General features: G+C 39.2%; 1 pseudogene; it reads left to right on the forward strand.

The window, feature by feature from the left end:
• Positions 1 to 25,020, forward strand: LOC101396850 (sulfotransferase 2A1-like; annotated as a pseudogene).

The following is a 25,020-nucleotide window of genomic DNA, read 5'->3' on the forward strand; positions in this document are numbered from 1 at the left end:
ATGGAAAACACCAAAGATGGATCACTATGGATCATAGGGATCACCATGGCTCCAAACAGATCACCAGTACTGACTACAGCCATGTGACTGATGATGCATTTGTTTTTGTTTTGCCACCTGTAGGAAAACAAACAGAAATTCTTGCTCTGGCACTGCCCTGGGGGACACAGATGTGGGGACGTTCCTAGACCTGCTCTCAGGAAGTCCCCACCTCCCTCCTTCATGAGCTGAGCAGGAAGTCCAGATGCTGCCACTGGGGATGGTCAGGACACAGCCTGGGATTGTGAGGAGAGGTGGGTAGAGCTTCCTGGGTGATGGTGAAGATTCCCGATTCAGAAGGAGGTGGGGGGTGCTGGAACTGCTTGGGTAAGAGGAGAAATGGAATAAGAAGATGAGGAGGGAGGAATCCTGTGCTACCTAATCCATCACTTTCTATTCAGACAGTCAGGGCAAATGCAAACTGTCTCCATTCAGTTATCAAATAATCCATTTTCCATTCACTGATGGCCATTTTGTGCCTGGAGCACCAGGAGCACAACACTTCCTCCTCGCTGCCCAGGGTCTGAGTCTGAATCTTACCTCCCCCTCACTCCAAAGATACCCTTGCGGCTTCCCCCAACCTCAGATCCCTCTCCTAGAATAGACAGAAAATTAGATTCCTCCCGGCCCTCCCCTCAGTGTCAGCGTCTGACTGGGGTGGGGATCCAGAGTTTTTGTGTGCGTCCATCCCTACCTGTCAGATAAGTAGGAAGGGCTTTCATTATATCCTGGCAGTCTGTCTACACCTTTGCCCCCAGCACTCCCCTCCAGAGCCTGTTACATGAGTGACCACCTCCCAAATCTGATCTAATTCTCTCTCTGCTCTGCTGAGGTTGGCCTGGTCTAAGAGGATTGGAGCGTTTGCTAAATGGGACCAGGACAGGGTCAGAGAACCCGCTGTGGGGACACCAAGGGTCCAATAAGCCCACAAGGGAGCAGCAGAAAAAGCAGGAGACTGGAGACAGAAGGACAGAGAGAAGGGGTGAGGGGTCTCTTACAGTGTTGGGGGGGTGTGGATACCAAAGGAGGGGATGCACTCACTGGCTTTGAGGAAACAGTGTTTGCAAGATGACCATGAACTTAACTAGTGTTCAAATTATCAAGCCCAAAACAATGTCCAGATAAATTATTAGAATTAAAAATAATTGAGCCAGGTCCCTGGATACAAAGTAATACATTGACTAAATACTATACACAAGACAAACAGATTTTTTTTGAATTAAAAATACCATCTAAAATGTCAGGCAACAATAAAGACGAATTACTTGAACTAAACCTACAAAAAGATATACAGACAACCTCTGTGGTTAAATCATAACATTTCCTAGGGAGTCTTTGTTAATGACCAAATGAATGAACACATAAATAGTAAACTTAGATTGGAAAGCTCAGTGTTGTACGGATGTCACTTAATCCCAAACCAGTTATGGATTTAATGCAAATCCAAGAAAATTCCCAACGAGGCTGGTCAATGTTCTTTAGGAAGCTATCGGGAGCATCTGCAAAGGGAAAACACACCACGAGCAGCAATTCCAGTGCTAGACCAGGAACCCACAGAAGTGCCCATGTGCTACCTAAATAATGCGGTAGGAACATTCAGAGCAGTGCAACATGTGATGGCCAGACAGTGAACAAGCAAATGCCCACCTCCACAGGTTATATAAAAGGAGGTGAGTCCACACTGCAGAGGAGTAACCAGCTGCACAGACCAACACACCACCACTTCCCACACCTGTGTGGGTGCCACATGCAAGCCAATGACACCTGAGTCCCTGCAGCATCTACAGGACATTTTGGGGACAGAATCCTCTATAAATCCTGTAATGTCCCAGGGCCCAAGTCCTTCTTATCAGCAGAATCATCCTCCTCTTGGTACCCAGACATGGAGGAGGGAGCAGTTCCCTTGCGGGGGTCTTATGGTGAGAGCACCACTGTGAAATAGGAGATTACAACCGGGTCTGGTGAGAAGTCCAAGGTGTAGGGTTTGGGGGGGCCTGGGTGAGGCCAGGGCTGGTGAAACTGGGATCATGTCCTTGGACCCCTGCAAGCGGCCCACCAGGCCTGGCTGGTGCTGAAGACACTGGGTTCTGCTGCTGGGAAGATTCTTACAGTGCTGGTGTAAACACAGGACCACTGTAATCTGACCCTATCTTATCAAAAGCATTTTAAAAGTTGTTTTTCAGGGACAGTGAGCCATAAAACTGCAAGTCATGGAGGCAGAACACGTGCAGAGGAGAAATCTTCACCTGAAATAACACCCAGAATCAAAGATTGTCCACCTATGGAACCAAAGGACTGAGACATGACCGGAACTTGAAAGCCTGACTCTCCTCAGAAGTGAGGGTCTGTTGTCTAGGAAGATCTGGTGTTAAAACCCCTTTACACAACTTACCATAAATGTTAAAATCCCTCCGGTTGAAATTTGCCCTGCCAGCCTGTTATCCCTCTTAAATTTCACTCCAAATCCTGAATCGGGAAGACAGATTTGACAGCCTTGCCTCCTTTCTCCTTGCCTGTCAACTTCACAATGAAGCCTTTTCTTTTCTCAAAAGCTGGTACCCTAGTTATTGTCTTTCTATGAACATTGAGTAGTGAGCCATTGCTCTGGTAATAATTTCTGGTGACCACAAAGGGAACAAGGTCTTCTGACTGCATGCCCAGGACACTGCAGTCCTTGGTGGGGTGTGGGACCTCCTCATCGGCCTTCAGTCGATGGTTGGACTGAAGCCACCTAAACTGAATTTATCTAGAGCCTTGGCAGTCAGGTTCCTGCTCCCCAGTCATGGCACTCCAGGCCCCTTGATGCTTTTTTTAACTTTTGTGGAAAGAAACTGCTTCTGGATCAAGATGTCTCTGGACTCTGGCTGAGTAACTTTAAGAAAGCAATTGTCTCGTACCTTGTCTCTCTAGTTTGATCCTGTGGAAATATAATTTAGGCTTGTATTCTGGGAAATCCTGGTGGACTGAGTCCCAAATCTTGGGACTGAACCACTCAAGATAATTAGACAGAGGATAAAAGGTTCACTCATGAGTTACTCTTGGTAATCTGCTTCTGAGTTACTCCTGGTGATATGGTGCTGAGTTACTTTTGGTAATCTGGTTCTGAGTTACTCCTGGTAATCTGCCTAGGATTAAATCTATGTTATATGTAGAATTGTATTGTGTGTTAATGTTTGTCTAAAATGAGTTTGCTGTTTGGGGACCGAGTTTCTTGGTGACCATAATAAACTCCTTTTAGAAATTAACATTATGAGGGTTTTCTGACTCTGAAGAAAAGAGGCACTATTCCTGCCAGTCCCTCAGGCCATTCCCAGGTGACTAGGGATTTTATAGAAGTGTCGGGTCATCTGCCTGTGATGTGCAATGGCCTCATAGATGTCCTTTTGAAGAACATATGTTATTGGGCCATTTTTGTTCATGGTGAAGCAGTTGGCAGTGGTAGCTTGTCTGGGACTTACTTGTCTGAACTTCGTGGGTGCCAAAACACCTAAGGGAGAAAGATGACCTCTTGGTTATTTTTTGGGAGCTTTTCCCACAAGCACACACTATCAGACCCTAAACACCATCCCTTAGAAAGACCTTGTGTGTTGCAGCCACCTTGGAAAAAGCACACCTGTGAATATTAGATTCTAGTTCTGTTAATTGTCTTTGAGGTTTTTGTTTTCTATCTATAAAATGGACTGAGTTCTGAATTCTTGTAGTCTTTTCAAATACCTGGCTTCAAATCTGCAAACTGACATTTTCAATTTTTTCCACCATTTTTGTTTGGAATCATTGAGAACTGAAACCACCCTTTTTCCTGAAGCCCTGAAAACTGAAGCTGTAAGAGAGATCACAACAATAGCCCATGTTTAGACAATCTTCATGCCTATTGCTGTGAAAACCACTCAAAAGATACCTGACCACCCAGTGACATTATCAGAGGCATTTCAAACGGCAAAAGAAGCTTCAACACTGACATCTAGAAATCTTCTTCACTGGCTGTCCCCTGGGCTCAGGAACTGGTTTATAATTTTCCCCAACCATCAACATTGTTTTCTTTTTGTTTCTCTAGAAATGCTTCTTATTAAATACCTAGTTACTTCCTTACACAATATAGGCCTAACTTTGGGAGCCCAAGTGCATTACTGTCTTTTTTTTACATTTTTTGTTTATTGCAGTAACATTGGTTTATAACATTGTATACATTTCAGGTGTACATCATTATACTTCTATTTCTGCATAGATTACACCATGTTCACCACCCAAATACTAATTACAACCCATCACCACACACTTGTGCTGAATTATCCCTTTCACCTTCCTCCCTCCCCCCTTCCCCTCTGGTAACCACCAATCCAATCTCTGTCTCTATGTGTTTGTTTGTTGTTGTTATTATCTACTACTTATTGAGGGAAATCATACGGTATTTGACCTTGTCTTTTGAAAAGAATTTAACTAGACTGACCTATCATCAGGACTAAGAGACTGGTTCAATGATTTGAAACAACCCCTTACCAGCAGGAAGCAGCTAGAGTGGTCCTCACATGTTTTCCTTAAGATTGAGGAATGAACAACAAAAAGTGGGGATTTGTAACCATGGGAACAGTCTCAACCAACCCTATCTTATCAAGAGAATGCCGAAAGTTTTTTTCATGGGCAATGAGCCAAGAAATGCAAGTTATGTAGACAGAGCATGTGTAGAGAAGAAAATCTTGACCCAGAACCAAAGTACCAAGACACACAGAATGTGAAAGTCTGACTCTCATCAGAAACAAGGGGTTCATTATTTAGGAAGATCCTGTGTTTAAGCCCCTTTCCACACCTTACCATAAATGTTTAAAGCCTTCCAATCAAAACCTGCCTTGCCAGCATTTCCGTGTACCAGCCTGTTCTCCCTAGACTCTTAAATTTCACCCCAAATCCTGAATTGGAGAGACAGACTTGAGAGCTTTGCCTCCTGTCTCCTTGCCAGTCGACCTTGCAATAAAGCCTTTTCTTTTCTCAAAAGTCTGTGTCGTAATTATTGGCTTTTTATTCACTTTGTGTAGTGAGCCCTTGCTCAGTAACAATGGGTGTAGAGGAGTTGCAGAAACCTGGGCAATCAAGAAGCACAAGACCCAAAGGGGCACTTGCAGGGCTCTAGGGCCCATGGGTGTAGCACAGGCTCCTTGGCCTTGTCACCTGTACAGTCACTGCAGACAAGAGTATTTGGCCTGGCAGTTCTTGAACCATAATCCCCTCAGGAGACGCAGGGAGGAGGACACAGAGGGGACAGGAAGGATATATGCAGGTTCAATATTGTTGCTTTCAAATTTGAGTTTAGATAACTCATTAGATGATCTTAATTTTAGCTAACTGAAGCCCACAGGGAAACTGTTAAAACCTATATGTTTCTTTAAGTACTCACAGATCCAAGATTCCATACAGCCGGTGGGCACACTCCCTTTAGCTTGTTGTGTGAACATGTGAATCTGTGGCCTTTACAGTCCTTGGGTGGGAAATAGAAGGGCAGGGGCCATGAAATAACAGTTGCTACTCTGGATTTTCCATTTGATGGATATGAGAATTCTCTTACACTAGACCCTAAAAACAGAAAAGATTTAATAAATTCTCAGTATGTTAATGATTAAATCACAAATGAGTACTGGAACCTGTAGTACAGCTATAGGTTACTATAAATCCAACCCCATATCTGTGTGAGTTTAAAGCATAAGAGAGATTATTCTGTGTGTATTTTCTAGGAACAAAGATATTTACAACAGTGAAATTATGGGAATTATGAAATTTAGCATTGATACAATATTATTATCTAATCCACATTTCATATTCAAATGTGGAAAATTGACCCAATAATATAATGACAGCATTTTTTCTAGTCCAAGATCCAATCCAGGATTTAGTTTACATGTTCCTTTGACCTGGAGCATAGCCTCAGCTTTACTTTCTTTTCATAACAATTAACAATTTTAATAGTGCTGGCCAATTATTTTGTGGAATATCCCTCAGTTGGAGTTTCTACAGTATGCACTTATGAATATTCAGGCCCAGAGTTCATGTTTTAAATAAGCCCACATAGAAAGTGGGATAGTAATGTACAGTAGGGAAATCTGACAAATGTTACCTCTGCCAGGTGATCAAAGTCAACATCAACAGTGATAGTGATATGGATGGTATGTACACCTGAAATGTTGTGATCATAATGGTGTTTTATCTCCATGATCTTCCTCTGCAAAAACCATAAGCCCAGTCTAATCATGAGAAAAACACCTGGCAAACCCCAATAGAGGGACTTCTTCAAAATATCTGACCAGTGCCCCCCAAAACTGTCAAGATCATCAAAAACAAGGAAAGTCTAAGAAACTGTCACAGCTAAGAGGAGCCTAAGGAGACATGTTGACTCAATGTGATGTGGTGTCTGGATGGGATCCTGGAACAGAGAAAGGGCATTAGGGAAAAACTAAGGAAATCCTAATAAACATGGACTCTGGGAACTCTCTTTATTATCTTTGCAATTTTCCTATACATCTAAAACTGTTCTAAAAAATAAGGCTCATGAAAAACACTTTTAAAATTTGCCCACATTTCTTTTTTGTTTTTTTAATTTTATTTATTTATTTTTTCCCCCAAAGCTCCAGTAGATAGTTGTATGTCACAGCTGCATATGCTTCTAGTTTCTACATCCTTGGGCTTGTTATTGAATTCCTGGCTCCCTCTCATGAATTTAAACTCAGAATACCTCATATCTCTGACTTCATACCTTCTTCAATTATCACCCTTGGGACCATCTATCATTACAGGATGTACTTCACTTTATGAGCAGCCAAACTCCTCAACAAACTGGGAGAGATCAATAATTGTTCTATCTCTAGCGTAAAAGCTGATCTCCCAGCAGCTGCCCCAACCTCCAACAGTAGCTACAGCTGACACTATAACACCAGGTACAAACAACTCATCATAATTTCAGGTGGGTATGGGTGGATTGAAGGGGTACCTTTCCCTATCGTGGGTTTCACACCTTAAGTCCTGAGAGAAGTGTGCAAAAATTTTATGTTTAAGGATGAAGATGTCTTAATACTGGCTTACCCCAAATCAGGTAAGGAAGCAGCATCAGATACTGAGACAGGCCATGGCCTTGTCCCTCATTCACTCAGTAGACAAATGGAGTGCTTTCTATATGCTGGACAATGTGTGATGCTTTAGGGGAATAGAGCCATGCCTTGATGCTATTTACATTCAGAGAAAAGGCATTAACCAGGCAGTTACACAGAAAGAGGAGTGTGCAGAGGGGTGATCTAATGTCTTAGGGGAACCCATAGGAATAAATCCTAAAGCAGAGCAGATGTTTGCTTGGAGAAGTAGATGAGGATTACCAGTGAGTCCTTATAAAAGAAACAGGAAAATAAGTGTAATTATGTGAGACAAGGCATCTGTTGATTCACTTACTTGTGGCATCCTTTCACAGTGTAGACAAATATCAAATCATCACATTGTACAAGTTAAATCCATACCATTTTTTTGTCAGTTACACCTCAATGAAACTGCGGTGGGGGGCTGGCCCCATGGCCTAATGGTTAAGTCCTGTGCACTCAACTTTTGTGGCCCAGGTTCAGTTCCTGGGTGTGGACCTATGCCACTCGTCAGTGACCATGCTATGGAAGTGACCCACACACAAAACAGAGGAAGACTGGCACAGATGTTAGTTCAGGGTAAATCTTCCTCGGCAACAACAACAAAAACAACAACAAAAGAACAGAAACTGGGAAGGGATGAATAAATACAGCTATCACTGCCAAAAAAAGGTAGAAAAATAAAGTCTAAATTGAGATGAAAGAATTAATGTGAAACTATTTAATGAAAAGGGATACTTTCAGGTAAAGGTACCAGCACAGGAGGTGATCAGGAATTGGAAAAGAGCCTGGTAAATTCAAGGGACTGAAAGGATGTAGATTGTATGCCTATGACAGGAGGGTGGGTAGAGGGACTGCAAATTGGGCAAGGACTGAGGCTGAAGACATTGGAAGTGACGAGGTGGTGTAAAACCAAGGATAGTGGGAACAGGTTAAAAGGAGTGAAGCAAATAGCCAAAAGGTGGAACCAACCCAGATGTCCACTGGCAGATGAATAGGTAAACAAAATGTGGTACATACACATAATGGAATATTATCTAGCCTTAAAAACCAATGACGTTCTGACACATGCTACAACGTGGGTGAACCGTGAGGACATTATGCTGAGTGAAGTAAGCCAGTCACAGAAGGACAAACATGGTATGACTCCACTTTGATGAGGTATGTAGAGTAATCAAACTCATTGAAACAGAGAGTAGAATGGTGGTTGCCCCAGAATGACAGGGACTGGAGGGAGGGAAAATGGAGACCCATTGTTGACTGGGTACAGAATTTCAGTTTTGCAAGATGGTTGCACAACAATGTGAATATACTTAACACTACTGAACTGTGCACTTGAAAATGATTAAAATGGTATATTTTATGTTATATATGTTTATATATATTTTACCACAATTTTAAAAATGCCAAATTAAAATGAGTGACCATTATTTTTCCTTCTTTATCCAGGAATGAACTGCATGAGAGAAATTCTCTGCCTGAATTACTCCAAGGGGGATCCCAAGTGGATCCAATCAGTGCCCATTTGGGAACGCTCACCCTGGGTAGAGGCTGAGTATGGATATAATTCACTGAAGGATAAGGAAGGCCCCCGCCTCATCAGCTCCCACCTCCCCATCCAACTCATCCCCAAGTCTGTCTTCAGTTCCAAGGCCAAGGTCAGTGCTCAATGGTCAAGATGTTTGGTCAATGCTTTCCACCCTCTAATGTGCCCGGGAGTCCTCTGGAGATCTGGGTGAAATGCTGCCTCATCCAGCAGGTTTGGGGTGGGCCTCAGACTCTGCATTGGTGATGCCACAGTCCATTCTTGAGTACAAGTGTCTAGATCCCGCCACCAGTTATACCAGCCAGAAGTGAACCAAGGGCAAGGAGAACCCATAATGACATAATCTTAGAAAACCTCATTTTAAATATAACCAGAATTTATAAATGTGTCATATATTAAATAACACCCCTCTGTTGCTCTAAAAAATAATTCCCAACCTTAATTTGGTAAAAGCCTCCTGCCAATTAGGTAGAAACACCAGACATAGAGTTGCCCAGATGGGAAGCAGCCCATTCATAAATCAATGCCTAAATCCAGGGAGACTGCTCTGGCATCCTGGCTGGTTTTTCTAACTACTACGTCTTCCTATGTGTAGCTGTCTATTGAGCTCAGCAGACACAGGAATCTCTCATGGGGCTGACAGATGATCCCCAGGAGGGGCCACGGGTATCCAGGGTCTAGCATATCTCAGATCATTTTTAGAAACATACTTTCCTGAAAGGTGCTAATGGGTTTGTGATTTTTAAAAACGTTTTATGCTTGTTAGATTTTGAAGCTTAGAATAATATTATCCTCTCTGGAAATTTCACAATGTGTTGCAGCATGATGAAGTGGTTTTTTAACCCACCACTTCTCAATCTTATTTATAATACACTCATTTACGTGTGTCTTATTGGTGTTTGTTAAATCCCTGCATGGGGAAACTGAGGCCTAGAGTAATGTCACAAAGGAAGTTGCTGCAGAATCCAGAGTAGAAGTCAGATGTTCACATGCCAAGTGTTCTTGCACGTGTGTGTCTGTGTGTGTGCACTAATCTTAAGTATTGGCTTGTTGAATCTTTATATATGTACACAACAGGGTTAACTCCTTGCAGGACATTTTGTCCTGTCCAAAACATCCAGAAGACATTTGGTCCACACCAAAAGGTCCTTGATATTTGGTCCTGTCCAAAACATACATGAGCATATTTGGTCTATGCCAAATGGTTTTGGATAGGACCAAATATCAAGGACGTTTTGGTGTGTGGACCCAATGTCTCCATGAACATTTTGGATACAACCAAATATCAAGGACCATTTGGTGTGGAACCAATGTCTTATGGACCAAATATCTTATGGATGTGGTGGAAAGGACAAAACATCAAGGGCCTTTTGACATGGACCAATTGTCTTATGGACACTTTGTACAAGACCAAATGTCTCCTAATTGGTAACTACCTTCCAGATCCAAAGTTAGAACATTTCCACTCCCCCAGAAAATTCCCTCATGTGCCTCCCCAGTCAACGCCCACCTGCAGAGGTAAACACTCCCCTGATGTCTAAGTCTATACATTAGTTTTGCTTGTTTTTGAAATTCATGTAAATAGACCTATATCATAAGAACATCAACAGTGTATCTATGAATATAGCACAATTTATTAATCCATTGTCCTAGGTCTAATCTTTCAACTATAGTACACAAATATAATAGTACTCACCTTTTTAAACCTTTGGTTGCTTCCCATTGTGAGTAGACTATGATATCCAAGAGGGAAAGAGCAATGCTTTCCTCTTCCATTATTATATTCTTAGTGTTACCCCAGTGAATGGTTCACAGGAACCTAAAAATGTATATTTGGTTAATGAATGCAATAAGTAATTTTTTGAAAGAATCCACTGATATTTATTGACATTTTCTTGGAACTGGCTTTTGCTCCATTTTTATGAAAATCAGGAAGGATAGGAGATGACTGTATTGATTTTTCACTATCCCATTTTGCTCTTTAAGGTGATTTATCTCATCAGAAGTCCCAGAGATATTCTCGTGTCTGGTTATTTTTTCCAGAGTAAGTTGAATTTTATTAAGAAGCCAGAGTCACTGGAACAATATTTTGAATGGTTCACCCAAGAAAATGGTGAGTGAACTTAAAACATGGAAGCTGGGGGATGGTCAGAGGCCTTTATCAGACCTCATCTTACACCCAACCTGAAATCTCTATATCTCACCATCCTGGGGGTATAAGGCTCCATCACCATTGGAACAAAAATTTTCAAAGTCCAGCCTTTCAGCTTGCCCCATCATAAACTATCCTAGATACCTTCTGCATCTCCAGGGCCTTTCTAATACTAATACAGAGCACTGGTAACCTTCTCTACTCTCCTCATTTGTGGCTTTCTGCAAGTCAGCTTTTCGTCGGCTTCTCAGACAACACAATCCTGACTCTCCATCATTTTTTAGATGTGTCTTTATAAAACTCCCTTAACCTTCTTGTCCTACCTGTCTCAAAAATGTATGCATTACTCTAGGTTCTCTATGCTTTTAATTACACAGAATTTCTAGGCTTTCTCAGACACTTGAAATTTTGCAATTTTTCTCAAAACTGTATGATGAGTCCTACGTCTCAGCTATGGTATATATCTCTAGATTCAGACTTTTTTCTTTCACACCCCATGGACATCCTCACTAGAGAGAGCCACGGATACCTCTAGTTCAATACGTTCAGTGTTTAACACATTTCCCCCCATATCCCAAATTTCTCCCACTGTAGGTTGATCTTATTCAATGAATAGAAACACCCATCATCCAACGTTAGCATGATTCTGACATCTCACAAGTGTCATCTGGTTTCCATCCCACTCCCCCATGTCCCTCACCACTTTCCTGTATCTATTTATTATCCAAGTCCCATGATATTCATTAATGCCTTCCTTCTGGTCTCTGCTAAAATATCTCTGTATTTAGAGAAGTCTTCCTTTTCAGTACGATATAGATTAGCATCTTTTGCCATCTCTATAGTCTTGTCTTTTTTTCTCCTTAGTACTCATCACCAATAAGTTTGTATTCTATTTATTTGTTTATTGCATGTGTCTCGCCACTAAAATGTAAGCTCTTTAAGTTGTTCATTCTTGACCCCAGGTCCTAGAGTGGTGCTTGCCACATAGTAAGCAGCTATTACATCTTTGTTAAATAGTGAACGTTTGTCACCCTTTTCATTGGTGCTTTATTAACCAGAGCCACTGTTAATTCTCATCTAGATTCACATGACAGACGCATTATTGGTGTCCTCACTTCATGCTCTTTTCCCCCTCCAGGCTATGTTGCATCATCTGTTAGATATTGAACAATTCACATTTCCTGAATTGTTGGCCTTCAGCATAAAGTCCGATCTTCAAATCCTGGCAGTTGTATCTCTTCTTGAGCTGATCCTATCCGAACTCTTCAGTCCCATCTCCTGCTTTCCTTTAGGTTACTCTCTCAGAAAAAAGGCAACAGTGAAACCATTTTGTGGAAGCCCAGACATGTACAGAACACTCCTCTCATCAATGATATATTTGATCTTGCCATTTGGTGTATAATGTAGTCTAAAGTGTGCTCAGTTATCAGCAGGAATCCAGGAAAGTCCAATAAATAGTGGTGGGTATGAAGACATATCCTGTAAACCTCACCACTATCCCAATATTTTGCTCATCTGTGCCTTAAAACTCACACACAGGCCTCTTTCTTATACAGTCAAGAACCATCAACACCAAAATCTTTATTGTTATCAACTAATATCAATATCCGGAGCTCTCTGCAGCCCTGTACAAGGTCAATCCAAACCTTTACCGCATACTGATGAAGAGACATTGGGAATTTAAGTCCCAGTAAATAGTATCCTTAGACTCAGGAAACAGGAATCCCTACTCTGGACCCTAGATCTTAAAGCCGAGTTCTGGATAATACTTGACAAAAAATCCTTAGGGAGACCCCTGCGGTGGACACATTTCCTCCCGAGCAAAGTAAGGAGTTTATAGGACTCCTAGAGCTTGCAACCCTTTCATCACCAATGCTCTGGGAACCTTGAACCCTAGATAGCCTATGTAAAAGACCCCCAGAGTGCTTTCACGGCCTGTGTGGTCCTCTACCCTAGGTCCCACATACCAAGGTCAACCATACCAGTACCATGAGCACTGCCAGATTAGATTTGACCAAGGGGAGAATCAAAATGAATGAACTCTAATTGTTGTTTGCAAACATCACTGAAGGAATTAGTTTTTTGGTCAAATGCATCTCCTAACAACTTGTATGTCCACAGCTAGAAATTAAATGAGGTGTGTCAAGTTTAAGGCTATTCAGAATAATCCTTCTCTGGTGCACATGTGCTTGACTTTCTTTCTGGTTTATATACATGAGTGTAGAAATGCTAAGCCATAGTGAATATGAATTTTCAATTTTAAAAGATAATACCAAACTATTTTCCAGAGTGGATCTATGAATTTATATTCTCTATTACTCCATTTCCTTAGTGACACTTGTTATTGTCAGTATTTTTATAATTGTCATTATAGTAATTTTACAAAATAATTAGTGGAGGATGGGCATATTTTATTTAGTTTATATCTTCATTTATAGACATTTTTTATCTCTTCTTTTATCTAAATGTTTTTAAATATCTTACATGATCATTTACCATTTTTTTCTATGAAAAGCTTGCAACTTTTTTTAGATGTATTTCGTTTCTTCTGTATTGATGACATCTTAAAATTACATTTTCCAGTTGTTTCTGCCTGTTTGGAGACGTAACTGGTTTTGATTGTTGATCAGGTATTCACCAATCTGAATGAACTTTCTTTTTAATTCTCATTGTTACCTTGTATGCTGTCTTTGGTAGTTTATGCAGTATAAAACTATCCTCATTTCTAATACATGTATGTTGTCTTTATTTTTCTTCTCTTATCTCATTGGCCAGGATTCTGGGACAATGTTGAATACAAGTGATATAGTTGTAAATCTTGCCTTGTTCTTAATTTTAAAGGTATTATTCAAAAGTGTTATGTTTTAACGTTATTGAGAAATAATTGTCAAATATAATTGTATATATTTAAACGTGATTATTTGACATACTTATACGTTGTGTAATGATTACCAGGATCAAGATAATTAACACATCCATCGCCTCACATAGTTGGGTCTTTGTGTGTGTGTGTGTGTTTGTGTGGTGAGACTGTTTAAGATCGATTCTCAGCAACTTGCAAGTACATAATACCAAATTATTAACTATTGTTACCATGCTGTACATGGAATCCTCAGAACTTCTTCCTCTTATAACTGAAAATTTCTACCCTTGCACCTACATCTTCCCATTTCCTTTTCCCTAAATTCCCTGTCGACTACCATTCTATTCTCTGTTTCTATGAAATCTACCTTATTTGTATTTGGCATATAAGTGATACTGTACAGTATTTGTTTTTGTCTGATTTATTTCACTTAGCACCATCCCCCCCAGGTTCATCCACATTGTTGCAATTAGCAGGAGTTCATACTTTTTTTATGACTGAATAATATTCCATTACATGTACATATATATCACATTTTCTTTATCCATTCATCCATTGAAGGACACTTAGGTTGTTTCCAGATCTTGGCTATTGTAAATAGTGCTGAAATGAACATGAGTGTGCAGATATCTCTTCAAAATACTAATTTCAATTCCTTCAAATATATACTGGGGCTGCTGGATCTTATAGTAGTTGTATTTTTAAATATTTGAAGAACTTCCATACCGTTTTTCATAACAGCTGTACCAATTTACATTCCTACCACCAGTGTAGAAAGGATTTCCTTTTCTCCACATCTTTGCCAATGTTTCTTATCGCATGTCTTTTTGATAATAGCCATCCTAACCTGTGCGACGTGATATCTCGGTGTGGCTTCGACTTTTCATTTTCTTGATTATTAATGATGTTGAGCACCTTTTCATATACCTACTTGCGGTTGGTGTGTCTTCATTGCAAAATATTTATTCAGATCCTTGCCCATGTTTTAATTGGATTATTTGCTATTTTGCTATTGAATTGTATGAGTTCTCTATATTATGGATATTAACGCCTCATCAGAAATATGGCTTAAAAATATTTTTCCCATTCTGTAATTTGCTGATTCAAATTATTGATTGTTTCCATTGCTGTGCAGAAGCTTTTTACTTTTACGTAGTCCCATTTGTTTATTTTAGCTTGTGTTGCCTGTACTTTCGGTGTCTTTTCCATGAAATCCTTGCCAATCCAATCAAAAAAATTTTACCTATGTTTTCTTCTAGGAGTTTTATGGTTTCAGGTCTTACACTTAAGTCTTTTGTCCATTTTGAGTTAATTATTGTGAGTGGTGTAAGATAGGGGTCCAGTTTCATTGTTTTTCATCTGGATATCCAGATGACTCAACACCGTTTATTGAAGAGACTATCATTTCCCCAATCTGTGTACCTAGTGCCCTTGTCAAAAATTACTTGACTGTATATGTACAGGTTTATGTCTAGAGTCTATTCTTTTCCACTTGTCTATGTGCCTGTTTTTATGCTAGTTCCATACTGTTTTGATTACTATAGCTTTGTAATAATGCTTGAAATCAGGAAGTGTGATGCCTCTAGCACTGTTCTTCTTTGCCAAGATTGCTTTATCTATTCAGGATCTTTTATGGTTTCATACAAATTTTAGGATTTTTTTCCTACTTCTGTGAAAGGTGCCATTGGAATTTTGATAATGATTGCATTGAATCTGTAGATTGCTTTGGGTAGTATAGACATTTTCATAATATTAAGACTTCCAATCCAAGAACACAGGATATCTTTCCATTTGTTTGTGTCTTCTCAATCTCTTTCATCAATGTTTTACAGTTTTCAGTCTTTCGTCTCCTTGGTCAAATTTATTCCTAAGTATTTTATTGTTTTTATGTGATTGTAAATGGAACTGTTTTTTAATTTCTCTTTCAGATAGTCATTGTTAGTGTACAGAAATGCAACTGTTTTCTGTATGTTGATTTTGTATCCTGGAACATTATTAAATTCAATTACTAGGTCTACCAGGTTTTTGGTAGAGTCTTTAGGGTTTTTTATATATAAGATCATGTCATCTTAAAATAAAGATAATTTTACTTCTTCCTTTCTGATTTGGATGCTTTTATTTTCTTGCTAATTGCTGTGGCTTGGACTTCTAGAACTATGCTGAATAGAAATGGTGAGAGTGGACATCTTTGTCTTTTTCCTAATCTTAGAGGAAAGGCTTTTAACTTTTCACCATTGAGTATAGTGTTAGCTATAAGCTTCTCATATGACCTTTATTATGATGACGAACATTCCTTTTACCTAATTTGTTGAGAGTTTTTATCATGAGAAAGTTGAATTTTGTAAAATGCTTTTTCTGCATCTTCTGAAATGATCAGATGATTTTTATCCTTCATTTTGCAATGTGGTGTATCACATTTATGATTTGCATATGCTGAACTATCCTTGAATCCCATGGTATATGATCCTTCTAATGTGTTCTTGAATTCATGTTGCTGATATTTTCTTGGGAATTTTTGCATCTATACTCATCAGGAGTATTTCATTTTATTATTACATATTACATACAGACAATATTGATCTGTAATTTTCTTTTCATATAGTATCCTTATCTGGCTTTTGAATCTCTGTAATGCTGGCCTCATAAAATGAATTTGTGAATGTTCTCTCCTCTTCAATTTTTTGGAAGTTTGAGGAGAATTGGTTTTAATTCTTCCTTAAATATTTGCTAAAATTTACCAGGAAACCATCGGGTCCTAGGCTTTTCTTTGTTGGGAGATATTTGATTACAGATTCAACCTCATTACTTGTAATTGGACTGTTCAGATTTTCCATTTGTTCAATATTCAGTCTTGTAGGTTGTATGTTCCTAAGAATTTATCCATTTGTTCTAGGTTATACAATTTCTTAGCATATAATTGTTCATAGTAGTCTTTTATGATCCTTTGTATTTTTATGATCCTGTGACATCAGCTATGATGGTTCCTCTTTCATTTCTTTTATCTATTTGAGTCTATTCTTTTTTTCTTCAGTCAAGCTAAAGGTTTGTCAATTTTGTTTATCTTTAAAGAAAACCAAGCTCTTATTTTTGTTTTTCTATTGTTTTCTGGTCTTCGTTTCATTTTCTTTCCTACTCTGTTCTTTGTTGCTTCCTTCCTTCAGCTAACTTTGGGCTTTGTTTGTTCTCTTTCTAGTTTCTTGGAGGTAAAAAGTTCAGGTTTTTTATTTGAGATCTTTCTTCTTCTTACTGTAGTCATTTATAGATATGAACCCTACCTATTAGAACTGCTTTTACTGCATCCCATAAGTTTTGATATCTTGTGTTTCCATTTATATTTGTTTCATGGTTTTTTAATTTCCCTTTGGATTTCTTCTTTGACTCAATGGTTGTTCTTTTCTCCTGGATTCACTTTATTTATTCATAAAGTATAATTTAAAATAGTTCTCTCATAAAACAAAAGTGGTCATTTTTCTCAAGATTTTTCCTGAAAATTTCTTTATTTTATGCTCATTCTTGAATGATTGTTTAATTAAGTATAATTCTCAGTTGATAATTAATTTCCCACTACACTTTGGAGTGAAGAAGGACTCAGGCATGGTAGACAGCCATTCAAAAGTCTAAAATAGTTAAGATATTGAGGATAGAGGGAGAAGATTTACCTCCCTAGAAGATAATATAAATTTAGAGACAGGCAATTCTAACATAACATGCCTTAGAATCTCCTGTGTTGATGAAATCTCAGTTTGAAGAACCACACCTAGCCTCAAAAAGAATTATTACAATTAAATCTTCACCTAGTCCCTAAGAAAGTTATAGTGGAAAAAAGTAAAGAAAATCTTAAACCAAAGACAGATAATTTCCAAAGGAACAATGATGACAATAGCAACAATGAAGGTAAGAAGACAGAAAAATATCTCCAAAGGCTGTGGGAATAACCTATCAACCAAAAATTCTAGACACTGAACAGATTAGGGGCAATAAGAATATCATTCCTCAGGCCACATGGCTCTCTGGACAGGATCTCCTTAGAGACCCTTGAAAACTGGGTACAGAGTCTGCTCCAAATAAACGAGGCTCATTACAAGGTAAATAAATAATGTTGGATAATAGTTTTCCATCTTTACATTCATTCATTCAGCAAATAGTTAGGACAGGCTTAAATTAGCCAGACATTGTGCTATTACTAGTGTCCACAAAAGGGAACGTAATAGGTGGATAACACAATCTATCCCCTCTTCCTTTGTAATCTACCACTCCCCCAATATGCAGTGCTGTATGGATCCTGGTTTGACCACACTCATGGCTGGATGTCCATGAGAGGGAAGGAGAACTTCCTGATACTGAGTTATGAAGAGCTGAAATGGGTAACGATGGTACTTATGGTTAGCACGCACCCCTCACCATGATTTTCACTCCTCTAACTTCCCTCCATTCCTCTGTGTCTCTATGCCACCTTCTCAGTCAGAGTTTAGCTTTGTGAAGAGTCATTAGGAGTGAGACTAGCTCTCTGCTCTTCATTGCCTTACTTCTGTTTGACACTGCCCAAGCTCTATGCTCTCTTTCTTCATGTGTTATTCTTTGTTTCATGTTACAACAGTTAAAGGTCTTTCTCATGCACTGAGACGGAGTATAATGATTCATGCTCACACCTGCAATGGTTCTAAGAGTTCTAGGTGTAGGATACTTGATGCTACTGATAACCTAATGGTGGGAGGGGACTGAAGAAGAAGATGGGACTGGGTAGAAACAAGTTAGGGTCCAGAGCTGTGTATAACTGCCTGAAATTCCAGACTGATAGAAGAAAAATGTAGTCATGAAATCAGTCTGTGAATTATTCTGACAGGCCAAGTACTAGATTGAACATTGATGGGCAGGAAAAGCTGACTTACAGTGCTCAAAACCAGTAAGGATGGTTAAACGATTGGAAGAAGAACTTTACCTACTGGTGGTACCCTGGAGAAAAGAGAAAACAACATAAACACAGGCTTTTGATTCTGAGAAATATCACTTCCCATCATCTTCCTCTGGCTACTTCTGTCCAATTCTCTGTGACCTCCACATGAATTTCATTTTCACCAAGAAAACTTTTGTAACAAGTTTAGCTATCTCAGGAAAATGCTCCTGTACCTTCCAGTAATTATGCTTTCAAGCCACAAAATGAACATTTACTGAAGTAATTTCTTAAGTTATGTGTTTTCTGGTTAGATCATAATGAGCGCTCATGGGATAAAGAAACATTTTCAAGCATTATAGTTCTAAAAGGATGGTCAATGATTCAAAGCAAAGTCTTTCTGGTTTTTAAAATCTATTTCCTTATGGTAATCTCCCAGGATGATGTGTCAAACACTAGTTACTGAGATAATATATAAGAAGATATTATAAAATTCCATGTGTTATTGAAATGTTAGTTATGGAAAATGGTATAATTGATGGCACATCCAGCATTGGAAACCAATCCCTTCAATCTTTGCCAAGTTCTCCCTGAACCTCTCCTTGATTAATCCTGATCATAATTGTCTAGAAGCCATTCTAAAAGAGTCGTTAGAAAATCCATGCCCTGTAGTTACTGTTAAGGCTCTTGAACACAACTATACTGGGAAATCCATGTGGATCCTGCATCTTTTCCATCCTTTGTGTTCCATCCTCTTTACATTTTTCCCTTTCTTCTTCCTGGTCACATCCTATGGCTTCTTGCTTCTCATGTTTTTCCTCTATTCCTCCCTTCTCTCCCCTTTCTCCTCACATTGCTTTGTTTTTTTTTTTCTCACCTCCATTTCCATGTTATTTCTCTTTCATATCCTCTCTCTTGTTTTTCTTTCTTCTAGGACACAAGAAGCACTGTAGAGAAGATCTGCCAATTCACCGGCAAGAAATTAGAACCAGAAGAACTGAACTCCCTCCTCAAGAATAGCTCCTTCCACATCATGAAAGAAAACAAGATGTCCAATTATTCCCTCCTGCATGGTCAGTATTTTAATGAGAAGAATGCATCACTTATGAGAAAAGGTAAAAGAAAATTGTCCACCTTCAAAATGTATCAGAATATGAGGAGGGCATTCTGGTACTCACAGTAAGGCACTAACAGTTGGGACTAGTGGTGTTTGAATTTATCAACTCTAATTGCTCATCACCCAGAGAACTTGTCAGGTGCCTTTATCGGGGAGTCTCCTTTCATAGTACGATGTGGGCTGTAGGCACTTGAAGGAAATTGATTAGGACAGCAATGGTCATCTGACTTATGTGAAGTCATTCAGATTTTCTCTTCTCAGAATCTGACATGGTACATATCCATTCTACAAACACTGACCAGGCTAATTCACTACTCCAGCCAAGTTCCCATCTTATATTGACCTGGGAAATGAGTACAGGATTGGGGATGGTCATGTTGGTTCTACCCCACTGGTGATTTAGCATGGAGAACTATCCTGAACAAAGAGATGTATAAAGAATGACTCAAGTGAGAAAAAGCAAGAGGAGAGACTTTTCACTGAGCTGACAGCCTGTCTTGCTATTAGACATTGTAAGTCCTCCTGCAAGGAGAGATTGATCATGTCCATAACCTTGGGCTCAAGATGAGTGAAGAATGTCGACTGCATGGCATAGGAGCTCATTTTCATAGAACTCTGTAGCTCAAATATATCCAGGATGGCGATCCATGGAAGGAAGAAATCAAATTTTTCAAAAGACTTCAAGCTAGACCCTGGCTGCCACCCAGGGTAGAGGGGTTGGGGACCACCACCCCAGTGGCCCAGGAAGTCAGAGCATCAAGACAAAGAGACTCATTCTCAATCCTTAAAATCTCATAGGATTTCTCCTGCTAGGGTTTGGGTTTGTTTGGGCCCTGGGATCCCTATCTTCTTTTTGAGTTCTCTGTTTTGGACTGGGAATGCCTTTCTACAATTGTATTTTGGAAGCAGATAACTTATTTGGGTTCATAGGTCCACAGCTGCAGAGGAATCTTACCTCAGCATGGATCATACCTCGAGTTTCAACTCATGCCTGATTTACATAATATTTAGATGTGATTTGGGACTCAGAATTGATGTTGGAATGGGTTTGGACTTCTGGGCAGTTGGGATGAGGTGAACGTATTTTGCACGTGAGAGGGACGTCATTTGGGTGTGGGGAAGCCAGAAGGCAGAGTGTTGTAGGCTGAATTGTGTCTCCCCAAAATTCCTATGTTGAATTACTAACCCTCAGTTCTTCAGAAAAGTAACTGTATTTGGAGATAAGGTCTTAAAGAGATAATTAATTCAAATTGAGGTCTTTAGAGTGCGTATAACTCATATGAATGGTGTCCTTGTAACAAGAGGAAATTTGGACACAGTAAATGCACATATAAAGAGAAGATCATTGAAGACAGCCATGTTCACACGAAGTAGAGAAGCCTCCAAAGAAACCCACTCTGCTGACACTTGGATCTTGGATGTATAGCCTCTAGACTGTGAGAAAATTAATTTCTGTTGTTTTTTTAAAAAAAGTTCTCTAACAATGCCAGCCTTTGACACTTTACTGAACTAGAAGTAAAGGGAATACCTAGCATACAGAGATTGCCCATTCTTAGATTTCCTTTTATGCATCAAGGTTTGGCAGGGTTAAAAATGTTATATTTATGTACAATGCTTGTGTGAAATGGCTGAAAGGACAAAAGATGATTGCTTAAGAGAGAAAGACAATGCAAACTAACAACCTAGATTTTTGGGAGGGACAAAATAGTGTGGATGCAACTGAATTGGTGCATAATTCAATGAGGACACCCACTATTTCTTCTTGTCTAGACTGTCTCCTCCAGGAGGCAACCATATTAGATTTTAACCTTTTCCATTTTCTCATAGGAGAGTTGAGGGGTAGATATAATAATGATAATAATAGTTAACAATTGTCATGTGATTATTATTGCTAAGCTGGTGATCTGACTCCACATGTAGTTTTTTTTTTTAAGATTTTATTTATTTATTTATTTATTTATTTTCCCCCAAAGCCCCAGTAGATAGTTATATGTCATAGCTGCACATCCTTCCAGTTGCTCTATGTGGGACGCGGCCTCAGCATGGCCGGAGAAGCGGTGCGTCGGTGCGCACCCGGGATCCGAACCCAGGCCACCAGCAGCGGAGCGCCCGTACTTAACCGCTAAGCCATGGGGCCGGCACCTCCACATGTAGTTTGTAATTGAACCATAACAACAATATGATGGGGGTATTATTTTCCTCAGAAAATTGTGATAACTGCTGCAGCTAGTAAGTTACTAGTCCCTTTGAAAACTAGGTCTCTGAGGCTAGAGACTAAACTTATAAGCACCATGCCTTACGATTTCACTATTCTAGGACAGTAGACTAAGAATGGATAGAGGAGTGAAAGAAAGAAAAACAAAGCAATAAAGAAAGAAAGAGAAAGAGGGATGAGAGGAAATAATATCCTGCTTCTTATCCCAGGTCTGATCTGTGTCCTTTCTTTCATCTGGAAGTCACATACAAGTCTAAGATTGATTTTAAAATTAACTGCGTCAATTATAATTTGATAATTAGTTATATAAGTCATGACATACTGAATAATCCATATCAATATTGGCTGTTCTTGGTCAAGAGCTGCTCTGTTCACCTACTTTCATAATGTTTGGGGCCCTTTTCTGCTCTAGACACAAGAAAAATACTTCTATTGCCCCTGGGGTCGACAACACCAACTGCAATTAGGAGAATCCATGCTGTAGCAGTCATCCACTACTGGTGACCTATCTGATTTTCAAAAAAAGCAATAGTTTTCCCTAACCAATTGTGGTTATTATTATCCCTGATGATTTTTATTCTAGAGGACAGTGCATGGCAAGACATTCGATGACTTTTGAAGAGAAGAGAGAATTAATAAAAACATAGTATACTAATTTATTAAAGAAATTTGGTTTAAAGTGTAATAATCAATGAGCTGGTGACACTTTGCCCACTGTATTATGACATATCTAAACCTAGGACAGATTAGAATATCAAAATTGTTGAAGTATAGCTGTTAGCACTAGAACCGTAGCATCATTAAGTACAACCTGAAGGTTTAATGAACTTTATCGAAAACGTGACATCATTTAGCCATTATTAATATATTAGTGCTTCAAAGAATTTTTTAAAGGTGTCTTCATACCCAAGATAGCATGAATATAATGTGTCCCCCCAAAAATCCATATGTTGAAGTCCTAATCTCCAGTACCTCAGAATGTGACCACATTTGGGGAGAGAGTCTATACAGAGGTAATTACATTAAAATGAGATCATTAGAATGGTCCATAATCCAACATGACTGGTGTCCTTAACAGAAGAGGAATTTTGGACATAGACACATACAGAGGAATGATGACATGAGGACATAGGAAGAATACAGCCACTTAGAAGCCAAAGGGAGAGCCCTGGAACAGATGTTTCCCTCATGGTATCAGAAGGAAGCAACTTTGTCAACACCTTATCTCTGACTTCTGGACTCCAGAACTGTGAGAAAATGCACTTCTGTTGTTAAGCCACCCAGTCTGTGGTGCCTGGTTACAGCAGCCCTGGAAAACTAATACACAAGAGTTTGGGGGAGATTTTTAAGAGAGAAAACTAAGGAGAGACATAAACAGAAATTTACATCAGAAGGATTGGTAGGATTTTGAGAATGGGGAGGATTTAGAACTTGAGGGCCCTGCATAGAAACATTGGATTCTCTCATCTGGACTCATGTCTAATAGAGGGCAGCCATATTGAATTTACATAGACTCTGATGCTTCAAGAACTCTTTCTGGCTTCCCAAAAATCAGATGTGCTATGGATGATACAGGAGCATAAGAAATCAATAACAATAAAAATTGTTCTATAATGCAGACATTGGTGAGCATGAGAGTAACTGTGAATGTTTATGTCACCAATTATTTATTAGACATTCTATTATATTACTTCTATGCTTAAGAGTATTTAATTTATAATTATATATATTAATCTATATGTAATCATAATAATTGTTATGTATTCATTTAATTAATGTGTTAATTTAGTTAATGTATTAATATAATACATAAGTATTAATTTGTGTTATAGAAATAATAATATAATTATATAATTAACAGTATGGCTTCTGGTGGCAAAGTCTTTGGCTTCAAATCCACATTTATCACTTTCTAACTGTGTAACTTCTTGGGGTCTTTTTTCCTCATCTGTAAAAAGGAAATAACAATCATACATTCCTCATTCTTTCAGTGATCCTTTCAACAAGTATTTGAGTACATCCTATGTGTCTCTGACTCTTTGAAACACTAAGTCTTTGGCAATTTAAAAGAAAAGCTTGTGACTTTCTAACACTTACATATATTGAAGATACATGCCACACACACAAAAAGGAAATATATATAGCAGATGATATGTGATGCATTATGAAGTAAAATACAGCAAGGGTGGGGATTTACAGTTTTAAATTGGGCGATGGGAGAGTACCTCGCTGAGAAGTTGCATTGGAGTAAAAATGTCAAAGAAGAAAATGAGCAAAACTTGGCTGTATCTGAGAGAATGGCATTCCAGGGAAAACGACGGGAAATGCAAATAGCCTGAAGAGGAGGAATGTTTGAGGCAGAATCAGAAGACTCAATGTGAAGGAGTAGAGTGAGCAAGCGGATGTCATAGGAGATGGAGTCCCAGAAATGAAAGGGGCCGAATTACCTGAAGCCATAAGCACTTTCACTGAATGAAACCAGAAGTTCTTGGAGAATTTGAGAAGGAAGGAACAAGATCCGGCTTAGCTTCTCAAGGAATCAAGATGGCTGCCACACTGAGATTAACTTATAAAGGTGAAAGATCAAAACCAAAGAGACTAGTTAGAAGTCTAATACAATAACCCAGATGAGACGTGATGTTGGCTTGGGCCAAGGTGGTAGAAATAGAGGCAATGAGAAGTGGCCAGATTCTGGTTGTATCAGTGGGTATTGCCGCAATATTGCTGATGAATTGTATGCAGGATGAGTTGGAAGAGAGGAGAATATAGGAACTCTTTTCCAGACAGGTGGAAGTGTAAATGGGTATGATTTCCAGGCAGTATAAAGGCCCACCAATGAGCTATTGGTCATTCCGCTCTATTACCTACAATCTGCATGTCAAGTGGACAAGAGGGAATAGATCCAGAAGGAGATGTGTTGGTGTCTTAAGACCCACCCACAGATCTGATCTGAGTCTCTATTTCATGTTTGTCAGCCATTTCTGGGGACTGGAAAAATTACTTCACGGTGGCCCAAGCTGAAGCCTTTGATAAAATATTCCAGGAGAAGATGGCGGATGTTCCTCAAGAGATGTTCCCATGGGAATAA

The sequence above is a fragment of the Ceratotherium simum genome, chromosome 33, assembly GCF_057802395.1.
Source record: "Ceratotherium simum simum isolate JZ-2026a chromosome 33, ASM5780239v1, whole genome shotgun sequence".
Taxonomy (NCBI): Eukaryota; Metazoa; Chordata; class Mammalia; order Perissodactyla; family Rhinocerotidae; genus Ceratotherium; species Ceratotherium simum.